This window comes from Rattus rattus, chromosome 15, assembly GCF_011064425.1.
Source record: "Rattus rattus isolate New Zealand chromosome 15, Rrattus_CSIRO_v1, whole genome shotgun sequence".
In the NCBI taxonomy this organism is placed as follows: Eukaryota; Metazoa; Chordata; class Mammalia; order Rodentia; family Muridae; genus Rattus; species Rattus rattus.
Window position 1 is genome coordinate 56,319,915 of NC_046168.1, and position 12,856 is coordinate 56,332,770.

At 46.3% G+C, this 12,856-nt stretch overlaps 1 protein-coding gene across 5 annotated transcripts in view; it reads left to right on the top strand.

Annotated features, from left to right (window-relative positions):
• The window catches only part of Ctif (cap binding complex dependent translation initiation factor), a 269,187-nt gene that overhangs the window by 57,013 nt on the left and 199,318 nt on the right, over nucleotides 1–12,856 (top strand). The window lies entirely within an intron of this gene.

Sequence of the window (12,856 nt, forward strand, 5' to 3'; positions counted from 1 at the left end):
AGGTTCAGAGATCCACCCAGGAAGACTACCTCTGCTGAGCACCCTTGACCTTTGAACCCACCTCTGGGACCCAACCAGACCACTGTCTCTTAACATACATTGTTTAGCCACTACCATTTGCTGGGTACTAGTCTGTGTCTTCTGCAAGCTTACATTCTAGAGCAGCTCTTGAGATCAAAGCTACCCATTCACATGCATGTCTTTGGGGAACTGTGACCTGTGGATTTAACTTCAGCTACAGACAGTTGTTGGGAGCCTAAGAAATGTGTCTTCTGTATTGCTCTATTAGATGCTGTGTGCCTATGCACTTAGATGTATGAACCATTCAGGGAAGAACCTCAGGGTACTCTCCCTTGCCAGGTCACCCTGTCCCAACTTGGCCTTGCAGGGGAAGTGATTTTATTTGGAAAGCTGTGGGCTCTGATGGCAACCTGGCACCACATAACATCTTTGTCCAACATAGTACATCCCCAGTAGACTCTTCTGAGAGTTGCTTCCTAATTTGGTTCTAGATGCTCATTTGACCTTGTGTGAAGCCCCCCAATACCAGAGGCTGTTCTCTTTTTCTCTTTCCTTTCTTGGAGACAGGGTTTCTCTGTGTAGCCTTGACTGTCCTGGAGCTCATTCCATAGATCAGGTTGGCCTAGAACTTACAGAGATCCACTTACCTCTGCCTCTCCAGTGCTCAAACTAAAGGCATGCACCATCGCTGCCCAGAGAGGCTGTTGTCTTTTCTGTCAAATGGCATTAGCCTGCTGCCTCAGGAAAGCTGGAATGTCAAGGAAGACAAGAACAGGTGCTGCTAAATGCTGAAGTGAGGAAGGATCTTCTCTCCTGACCAGGGGTAGCATACCAGGGGCACCTCTTGTAGTGTCCCCCTTCAAACCTGGGTATTCAAGTAAAGGGTAAGCTATTTGAGATCCCTGCCTTTGAGAAAAGCCGATGTAACCACCTATCTAACTGCCAAGTAAGGAGAAAAATCTAGTCCTCCCATGTCTTAGTCTTTGTGTTCGTGCACAAAACATCAGAACCAAGAAACAAGTTGGGGAGGAAAGGGTTTATTCAGCTTACACTTCCACATTGCTGTTCATCACCAAAGGAAGTCAGAATAGGAACTCACACAGGGCAGGAACTTGGAGGCAGGAGCTGATGCAGAGACCATGGAGGGTGCTGCTTACTGGCTTGCTTCCCCTGGCATGCTCAGCTTGCTTTCTTATAAAACCCAAGACCACCAGCCAAGGGATGGCACCATCCACAATGGGCTGGGTCCAACCCCCTTGATCACTAATTGAGAAAATGCCTTACAGCTGGATCTCATGGAGGTATTCCCTCAAGGGAGGCTCCTTTCTCTGTGATAACTCCAGCTTGTGTCAAGTTGACACACAAAACCAACCAGTACAATTGACCCCTTGTCAACTTGACACACAAACATCACTATTAAGCCTCAACCTTATTTTCTTATTCATCTCCAAGATCTAAATAAATTTAAAAGTCCCACAGTCTTTACATATTAAAGTTGCAATCCCTTTAAAAAATTCTAATCTCTTTTGAAATTCAAACCTTTTTACAATCCAAAGTCTCTTAACTGTGAGCTCCACTAAAATACTTTCTTACTTCAAGAGGGGAAAATATCAGGGCACAGTCACAATCAAAAGTGAAATCACACCCTAATTGTCCAATGTCTGGGATCCACTCAGGATCTTCTGGGCTCCTCCAAGGGCTTGGGTCCCTTCTCCAGCTCTGCCCTTTGTAGCACGCACCTTATCTTCTAGGCTCCAGCTGCCTGTACTCCACTGCTGCTGTTGTTCATCTCATGGCACTGACATCTCCAAAACTCTGCTGTTTTCTGCTGCAACTGGCCTGCACTTTCACAAATATCCTCTCATAGGCTCTTTTCATGGTGCCAAGCCTCAACTTCTCTGCATGACCCCGTCAGTCCTGGGCCTTCAACTGCCACTGAGGCTGCACCTTCACCAGTGGCCTCTCCTGGCCTCTCACAGTGCCAAGCCTCAGCTCCTACCCCTTCATGTTTCAAAACCAGTACCACCTGGGTGACTCACATTACCAAGTCTGGCTGCCCACATGAGATACAACCGTGGCTTGTGGAACGAACACAGCTTTTCTGTGCTCCCAGGAAACACTTCCCAGAAGGTCTCTTCTTAATCACCACTAATTTAGCTCCAGCTGACCAGCATCAACCGTCACAGTAATGCAAAGGTTCACTTTAGTAGTTCTGGTACTTTGTTAATCACAGCTGATTCTTCAGCCCTAGCTAACCAAAACAACAGAATCTTCATAATCAAAACAACATGGCCCTGATAAGAGTCTTTAATCTTGCCTCTGAAATTTCACAAGCCAGGCCTCCATCTTCTGCACTGTTCTCTACATTATCTTCCAAGCTCCTACAGAATATCCCACAGAGCTCTTAATACCCAATGGCTCTTCTAGCCCAAAATTCCAGTGCTCCCCACCAAAAATGGTCAGACTGTCACAGGAATACCCCACTCTCAGTACCAGTTTGTCTTAGTGGTTTCTATTCCTGCACAAACATTATGACTAAGAAGCAAGTTGGGGAGGAAAGGGTTTATTCAGCTTACACTTCCACATTGCTGTTTATCACCAAAGGAAGTCAGGACAGGAACTCACACAGGGCAGGAACTTGGAGGCAGGAGCTGATGCAGAGGCCAGGGAGGGATGTTACTTACTGGCTTGCTTCCCCTGGCTTGCTTAGCTTGCTCTCTTATAGAACCCAAGACCACCAGCCCAGGGATGGCACCACCCACAGTGGGCTGAGCCCCCTCCCCCTTGATCACTAAATGAGACCCTTACAGCTGGGTCTCACGGAGGCATTTCCTCAAGGGAGGCTCCTTTCTCTGTGATAACTCCAGCTTGTGTCAAGTTGACACACAAAACCAGTCAGTATGGCCCCTATCCTCTGAGGGACCTGGGACATCTTGGAATTGGGAATGAGCAGAAGCCCCACCTTCATGGAACTTCTACTCCAGCGCAGTGACAGTCTCCGCTAGGAAGGCTAACTCAGCAGCTGAGGAGGCAGCAGCCAGGGCACATTTGTTTATTTTTATTTGGTGAAGCAAAGTGTTTTGTTTTGGTTTGGTTTTCGTTTTGTGGTTAAGGGAGTTAGAGAGTGCCCTTTAAAGGGACAGAACACACCCAACGTGTGGGTGGGAACTTCTTAAGAGAGTTGCTAGTTTGAAAAATTAAAGGATGGTCAGGGTGAGGTCAGTAAAAACCAGGGAAGGGAATCAGATAATGGTTAAGGAACTTGTGTATTAAAAGTAGGGCCAGCAGCAGCAAACCACTGAACTGAGAACGGGACCCCCGTTGAAGGAATCAGAGAATGAACTGGAAGAGCTTGAAGGGGCTTGAGACCCCATATGTACAACAATGCCAAGCAACCAAAGCTTCCAGGGACTAAGCCACTACCTAAAGACTATACATGGACTGACCCTGGACTCTGACCTCATAGGTAGCAATGAATAGCCTAGTAAGGGCACCAGTGGAAGGGAAGCCCTTGGTCCTGCTAAGACTGAACCCCCAGTGAACTAGACTGTTGTGGGGGGGGCGGCAATGGGGGAGGGTGGGGAGGGAACACCCATATAGAAGGGAGGGGGGAGGGGTTAGGGGGATGGGTTAGAGGGATGTTGGCCTGGAAAGTGGGAAACGGAATAACAATCAAAATATAAATAAGAAATACCCAAGTTAATAAAGATGGAGAAAGAAAAAAAAAAGTGGGGCCAGGTTGACAAGGTCGAGAAGACCGTGTGGACAGGAGGCGCAGGGCTGAGCCTGGGTCAGGGACCGCTGGATGGATGAGAGAGGAGGAGGAGCCAGGAGAGCTGGCTGGGAGGAAACCAGGGCAGGTTTAATATCAGCATCCTGGGAGAAGGAGGGCTTAGCAAGGGGGGGAGGGGTGGGTAACTTTAGGGACTGCTGCTGGGACATGGGAGAGGACAGCATCACTGTCAGAGCAACTGAGTCACTAGTGGCAGTGCCTGGAGAGGTCCCAGGGGAGAGATAGGTAAGGACAGCAGCGGGAGACCAGGCTCGTCAAATGACCTTTTCACAGGGGTTGCCTAAGACCATCAGAAAACACAGGTATTTATGCTATGACTCATAACAGTAGTAAGATTACGGTTACGAAGTAGCAGGAGAAATCGCTGTATGGTTGGGGAGGGGGTCACCACAACATGAGGAGCTGCATTAAAGGGCCTGAGCGTTAGGAAGGTTGAGATCCACTGTTCTAATGGATTGGAGGCCCTAGGGGTCGAAGCTTTGCTGGGGTTCTGGTCCTAGAGAGAGTGGGCTGGAAGTCCAAAAGACGCCCGGGAGTAAAATGTTTGAAGTCAAAGATGGAGGGGCGCAAGAGTTGACAAGGAAGGGGAAGAAGTGAGTCCAGGAGTCTGTGGGATGAGGGAAAAGCTAAAGCTAGCACAGAGGCCTACAGCTCAGGACACTGGGACAGTCTCCAGGATCTCCAAATGCTCATGAAAGGAAGTGTGTGTGTGTGTGTGTGTGTGTGTGTGTGTGTGTGTGTGTGTGTGTGTGTGTGTGTGTGTGCCGTGGAGGAGGAATAGAGTGGTGTGTAAATGGGGAGTGACCTGCTGATCTATCTATAAAGGACTTCAAGATGGCAGGAGTGTGTCTGAGGGTGTGAACTGATTCGGACTGTTTCATTTCTTAATTTAAACCACTCCATTATAGAATTAACAATATCGTGACCTGGATGAGAAAGAGGAATCAAGAAGCCCAAATCAGAACATTTCCAAGGAGATTTAATCCATTCGGGCTGTCTGGGGCAATTCCTTAGTTCCCGTTGCTTCACTGTGATGAAATGCCTGACTTTAGACACTTAGGAGAAGGACTTGGGAGATGGCTCAGTGGGTAGAGTGCCTGCCACACAGGGGTAAGGACCTGAGTTTAAGCCTTAGACCAGTGTAAAGCCGGGCGTGGTAGCGTGGATCTGCAATCCTGATATTCTTCCAGCTGTGAGAGGGGAGACGAGAATCTGTGGAACTCACAGGCTGGCGAGCCTGGTGCACACAGTGGCTAACGAGGACAGAGAAAGATGAGGGCGAGCACTTGAGGTTGTCCTCTGATCTGTACACTCGAATGTGCACACACACACACACACACACACAGCACCCCCACCACCACAGCAGTGTGTCCACACTCACACATGTGAATAGGCACACAGATAGAGAGAGACAGAGAGACAGAGAGAGAGACAGAGAGACAGAGAGAGAGACAGAGAGAGAGAGACAGAGAGAGAGACAGTCAGACAGAGAGAGAGACAGAGAGAGAGACAGAGAGACAGAGAGATTTTTTTACCTCACGGTTTCAGAGGTTTTGGCCCATCACTGAGGACAGGGTAGGGAAGAAGAGAGCAGTTCACATTATGAGGGACAGGAGTAGAGTAGTGCCAGGGCATGATACACACACACACACACACACACACACACACACACACACACACACTCACACACACACAGGTACACACACATGCACACACATGTGCACACACACACACTGACACAGGCACACACACGTACATGCATACCACCACCTCCACCACCACCACCACCACCACCACCACACGTAAACCTCCTTCCTCCAAAAGGCCCACAGTGCTGCCACCTCCCAGTAGTCAGTGTGGAGTCTGACTCTATCTGTGGACTCGGCCGTTCGTTTCTTCAGTGTTCTCACGCTCTGTCTCTAGAGATGTCTTTACAGACACACCTGGGTGTCTGGATCTCCTGCCTGTTTCTAAATCAAATCGATTTCAAAGGAGAGAAATGCTATACCTGCATACATCCTGAGCTGGTGTACTTAGACAAATACCTCAAGCTCTGTGGAACAGAGTGGAGGAGGGACAGGCAGGCAGACAGGCAGATAGATGGCAGACAGGCAGAGAGACAGACAGACAGACAGATGGAGAGATGGGCAGATGGACAGAGGGAAGGAGCTCTGAGCAGGTAGTAGATCATCCACAGGCTAGCTCTGCAATTCTTCCTGCTGCTAGCCCAAGCAGACCTCACTCAGACTGGTTGTCTGAGATAGACCGGGGTAGCCAGACCTCTGGAGGGACTTTAGATGGATGTTTATGGTTTGCAGTCTGGGGAAACCTGCCACTACTGACATTAGAGTATGTTCCTTAAACTTTTTGCATGCTCTGAGGTTTGGTGGGAGCATGCCAGCACCTGGTCTGACTGCAGACCATCTGTGTGCTACAGAGGAAGAGGGACCTGCCCTGCGTGCCTCTCCCTGCACCCGAGACAGACAGTGATGGCCAACTTCACTCAGGACCAAGACTAGACCCATCTTCCAGAGACACTTAAAAATTCGCTATTGACGCAGCTCTGTAGGAGATGGTTCTGCTGATCCACGGTGCATGTTTTTATTTAATCTGATGACTGCTTTAGATGGAATTTTAAAAACACAGACACAGGCATACAAAGAATGTCTCCGTCTGCCTGTCTGTGGTGCTGTTTTGATATTTCTGAGAGGGGAAAATTGTTAAGTTTCTTGGAAACCTTGAGAAAGTTTGAGGGAGTGGAGAATATTGTTTTTCTATGGGTGACAGGTATTTTTGGAACCTGAGCCATGGCAGTGGACACTCGGGAAGAAAACACCTTCATAAGGCTTGCACACTTGGGTCCCCATCCCTATCCCACCAACACCAGAAAGGAAAGATGGGGCAGGGGAGTGGATAGGTTGGTAGATGGATACATGGATGGATCAGTAAGAAGGTAGATGATAGATAGATAGATAGATAGATACATACATACATACATACATACATACATACATACACAGATGACAGACAGATGGTAGGTAGGTAGGTAGATAGATAGATAGATAGACAGACAGATGGTACATACATACATACATACACAGGCAGATGACAGACAGATGGTAGATAGACAGACAGACAGACAGATGACAGACAGACAGATAAGTTTTCATTGCTGTGACAGAATGCTTAGACTTACTTTTCTTTCATGTGTTTCAGTCATGATCAGCTGGCTCACTGTTTCTGGGGTGTAGTTGAGACAGAACAACATAGCAGAGAACATGGTGAAAGAATGTGGCACACCTCGTGGTAGATAGGATTGAGGGGGGGAGGGAAGGAGAGAGAGAGAGAGAGAGAGAGAGAGAGAGAGAGAGAGAGAGGCTAGAGAGAAAACACACCCTTCAAAGACACAGCCCCATTTCCTCTAATCGGGTCCTTCCTTCCACTCGTCCATTTAAGTGTGGATGGATCCATTGATTTGATCAGCACCTACAGTTCTCCAAAGCTTCTTCACCTTTGAGATTACACTGGAGACCAAGCCTTCAACCATCAGTCTTTGGGGGATATTCAAACCACAATACGTGAAGGATAGGTTGATAATCTGACGATAGATAGATAGATAGATAGATAGATAGATAGATAGATAGATAGATAGATAGATAGATAGATAGATGATGGATGGATGGGTGAATGGACAGATGGGTGGAGAGATAGATAGAAAGACAAATAGAAGGATAAATAACTTCCCTTCCTTTAGATGATGTGATAGTTGGTGTTGTGAACTCGAGAGTCTAGAGTCACTTGGGAGACAAGCACATAGGCGTGCCCATGAGAGATGTGGGAAATGAAGGACATGGGAAAGCCCACCTTGATTGTGGGCAGGACCATTCTCTGGGCAAGAGATCTTGACCTGGACAGAGTAGAGAGAACGAGCCAAGCACTAACGTAAGCCCACTGCCCTCTGTTCTCTGCTGTGGTGTGGTAAGAGCAGCTGCTTCACACTCCTGTCACCTGACCTCTCCACCGTGACAGGCTGTAAGCGAGGACCATAAGTGAGAACAGACCCTCTCTTGGGAGATATTCTTGTCAGAGTATTCTATCACAGCAGGGAAAGTAATCAAAACAAACGAGCAGCCATATATGTCTCTGTCATCCCAGCCGTTCCCTAATACCACATTTAAAATCATACCAGTCGCCAACATTACACAGCCTTTTCTCTTGCACGAATATGGCATCCACACATGGAGACACACATTCTACACATGAATTGTTAAAAGTCAAAGTCTTTTTTAAAAACACTGTTTATTTTCTAATGGATTCTGAGTCCCAGAAGTAAGTCACTTCTTAAAAAGTTATCCTTGGGGCTGGAGAGATGGCTCAGAGGTTAAAAGCAATGGCTGCTCTTTCAAAGAACTAGCGTTCAGTCCCCACGTGGTAGGTAGGTCACAAATATCTGTAACTCCATCCCCAAGGGACACAGTGCCCTCTTCCAGCTTCTGAAGGCACCATTCATCTATGCATACACATACACACATGCACACAAAATATTCATACACATAAGATCATTTCTTTAATTAAAAAAAAAATGTCCTCACTCCATCCTTAGGAGAAGGACTTGGCTTTGCTCTGCGTGGGGGGAAATTGAGCCATAGACTTGGTAAGTGGTCAAACTACCCTTCCTCACCCTGGAGGCCCACCCCATTCCACCTTCTTCTTGTTCCCAATGCTGTAATGGATAGAGTGGCTAAGGAATGGAGAGAGAATTAGGACTCAGTCTCATTGGCCCTTTGAGGGTGACGTAGGGATGCTGTGGTTGGAAATGCTTGGTACCTCTGATGCTGTTAGGTGATCAGGTTATATTGGACAGATCCACCCTACACTGTCCTAATCCTCGCTCCCAAATCCCTCATCACTTGCACCTTTTATTTGCTAGGTCTCCAGCTTCTCCTTCTCCCAGGACTCCTCTCTCCTCGCTTTTCTCCTTTCTCCTCCCCTCCTCCTGACCCCTCCCCTCTCGCTCCCGACTCCTCCCCCTGCCCAAATCTCGAGCTCTTGCCTTTATTTTACAAATTCAGTGGGAGCCTCTGATAAGGTCACCTGAGTCCTGAGTACGGGACTAGGCAGCCATCCTTGGGGGAGCAGAATCAACATCAAAACAGAGAGAACTCCAAGGCAAACCACAACATTCATCAGAACAGCTTTCACAACCAGCCAAACAGGAGCACAAAGACATTTTAAGAAATGTTAATGACGGGGCTCTACACAGGAGATTCGGTCCAATGAGGACGAACCCCCATCTTAATCTATGAGTAGGTCCCTTGTGACGCTGAGATTCCACTGAGGTCTACCCTAATACTGGCGCTACATCTCACAGTGTGACCAGCTGTACCTCTCGGCTCCACTCTGGTTTCTCCATTCACCTCCATGTTCACTGGCCAAATATCCTGGCTCTGTTTCTTCTCCCAGTGCCCCTCTCTGCCCAGAAGATTCACGCTCTACTTCCTGCCCAGCTATTGGCCATCAGCGCTTTCTTACAGTCAATCAGATGCAATTCTAGATTGCCTTAGGCCCGTAAGGAAGAATGAATCTTTACAAAATATGAGCCCATTGATGGGTCATAGAAATAACAAACCAAGATCCTGCCAGCATTTAGCTCTCTGCTGGTGCAGAACTAACAGTTGAATCTACAGAGACACACCTTCACACCGGGTAACCTCGCGTGGCTATCTCCTCTCTCCAACGCCAACTGCCTCCTAGCAGGGTCTCTTGGAAGGGCAGAATGTGCAGATGTGACCAACGGCTGGCACATTTACTAAAGGCACAGTTTCCAGTACACGCTTTCAAATAGGTTTTAAGAGCTACAGAACCTGCAGACAGCTTCCGGAATTCCAAGAACTCTTTAATGACGCTTGTGCTGATATGTGGGACAGAACATTCAGTGGCTTCCTGCCTCCTTCAGGTGGCTTTCCTCCTTCCCCTCCATGTTCCTCCTGCTGTTCTGCCTCTCTGTACACCTACCCAGCATTCCATCGTCCCCTTGCTATCCTGTTTCTGTATGTTTTCACAGCCGTCTTGGCTCAGTGGTGGGCCACCCATGTCAGGTTTAATGGAAGCCAGTTCATAGGAGCACGTGTGACTGAGCATGGGAAATTCATTATATGCTTTTTCCTTATGGTTTCCTTCGATTTCATGAGTCTTTCATGCCTACATATAAATGCATGTCATGCAAGAACCAAATATCAACAGTAAGTGTTCCCTTAGGTATGATCTGTCCACAGCCATGCCCCTGGTGAGTTGCCTTCTCACTCTTTTCAGATGTCTCCTGATAATAAGACTTCCAGAAATATACCATTTTAAGAATCGTACAACACTCACATTTCCCCCAGCCCACGCACCCAAGGCTTCTTCCAGGCTTGTGCATTCGCTGTGCCTTGTCCTGACTACCCAGTGGTTCATAGGAGGCGCTGTTTAGCCCTTCATTTAGCGGTGAGAACCCACTCCACCTGTCTGTTTTCTCCTGGAAAGGCATGATGCTTTAGTGCAAAGATTGGTTTGTTTTCTTCTACACAAATAAGAGTATTTCATTGGGCAGATGCTGGGCAGTAGAATTAGTTTTAGGGGCTCTTGGCAAATGCTCTCCAAAATGGCTATTCTGTTCTTCATACTGCCTCCAGTACGTTGGGACATCCTGTCCTTTTATTGAGTGGTCTGTTTTCTAGTGAGACCGAGTACTTTCTAATTGGCTTACTAGTCATTTTTCCCCCCGAATATGTTACAGTTTATTTTGGTTTTAAAGCGACAGTTGGAAAAACAAAGACAGTTGGCGAATGCAGGTTGGTGGTTTCCACTTTCCTTTTGTGGCAGGGACTAATAGTAATTAGGAGCTAACATATATAAATTACCTCGTCTGTTAATTTACACGGTCTCTTCCACGTTGGGTTGGCGGTGTGTAAGGTGAAATGTAGTTATTTAAGTCTGTTCACTTCCGCTGCCTCCCGTTGGCAGAAGAGCACAATAGAAATCAAGTTAACCAGCACTTACTCGTTCTGATAAACAGAACCAGCCATGATCCATGCCTTGCCAGCTCTTGCTTTCTGGTAAGAAGGTTGGAAAAATAGGGAGATAGAAGGCAGGCATTGATATGAAGCAAGAGGGGGAAGGAGGCCTTGAAAGGAAGATCTGAAGGCCACAAGACAGTGAGCTTACTTAGGAAGGAGTACTCCAAGAGTGGGAATGACCAAAAAGCTGAGCTCTGGGGTCCACAGTGAGGCAGAGGGCAGAGGGCAGAAGTCAGAGGGCAAAGGTCAGAGGTCTGGTAATTGCCTAGCAAGAGGAGATATGGCCAGTGAGCTGGGCATCGGAGCCTATTTAAAGGCCTGGAGAGAACTCTGTCAGTTTGAAACACAGTAGAGTGTCCCAGCACATGGACCTTCATAAAACCTATGGTTAGTCCTGATTTCTATAGCATAAGAAACCTTAAGTCAGATGGGGACACACACACACACACACACACACACACACACACACACACACACATCTTTTATTTTGAAAAAAATTTTAAAGTTCACAAAATTCCAATTACAGTACAAAAAAAAAAGCCATGCATATCCTTTACCCCATGGCCTCGATTATTAATATAGCACATTTTACTCTGCCTCTAACTATATACTTATATATTTAAGACATATACATTTATTGCCTTTAAAGGAATAATGAGAACAGACACACCCATACATACATACATACACACATACATACATATGAGTTCTCTCTATAAGATCTATATAGCTGTGCTAATCTCCTTCATCTCTGTGGCAAAACGCAGGACACAGGCAGCTGGAAGATGGGAAGTTTTGAGTGTCTGAAGAGGGGATACTTCATATCCAAACCATAACAGTAGCAAAACAGACAGAAAAAAAAACAAATCTGGTTAGAACTCTGAAACCGGGCTGGAGAGATGGCTCAGAGGTTGAGAGCATTGGCTGCTCTTCCAGAGGTCCTGAGTTCAATTCCCAGCAACCACATGGTGGCTCACAACCATCTATGATGGGGTCTGGTGCCCCCTTCTGGTGTGTAGGCATACATGCAGGCAGAACATTGTATACACAATGAATAAACCTTAAAAATAAAAAAGGACTCTGAAACCAAAGCTGTACCTTGCATTTAGAATCAGCCATTTTATGTATGTATGTATACATTTATGTATTTGTCTATCATCTATCAGTTATCTATCATCTACCTATCTATCAATTATCTATCAACCATCTATCTATCATCTATCTATCTATCTACATATCTACGTATCTACGTATGTATGTTTGTATGTATGTATGTATGTATCTATCATCTATCAACCATCTATCTATCAACTATCTATATCTATCTATCTACATATCTACATATCTACATATGTATGTTTGTATGTATGTATGTATCTATCATATCATCTATCTATCTATCTATCTATCCATCTATCTATCTATCTATCTATCTATCTATTGTCTATCTATCATCTATCTCAGCTCTTAGAGCTAATGGCTATCTATGCCCTTGGCTCATTCTGCCACTTTTTTGTTGACATAATCCTGGACAAGTTGCTTAATCCCACTGTGCCCAGGCTCCACACGTGCCAAATAAAGAAAATAAAAGCATCTGGGGGACTTGAGAACCAAATGTTAGTGAGTGGACAGGTTTAGCAGAAGCCCGGATTTAAATAAAAGCCTCATTGTTCCTGTGATTAATCCGTGACTATGCGTGCTTAAAGGAGCCTCCAACTTGCTCCCCCCTCCCTTCTTTCCGTACTTTCTTACTTCCTTCCTTGACTCCTGTCACCTACACAAGAATTTTAAATTTTGATGTGGTTTGAACCTGTCTCAGGGCTTTTAGCCAACTTGGAACTTCCCAGGAATAGTACACAGTAAACATCTGGATAGTTTTTTATACAGTTATTGATGAGTCTCTCCTAACTCCTGTATTGAAATCTTAATTTTATCATCCAGGTACAGTGGCACACGCTGTAACCCTAGCTCTTAGGTGGTGAAGTTA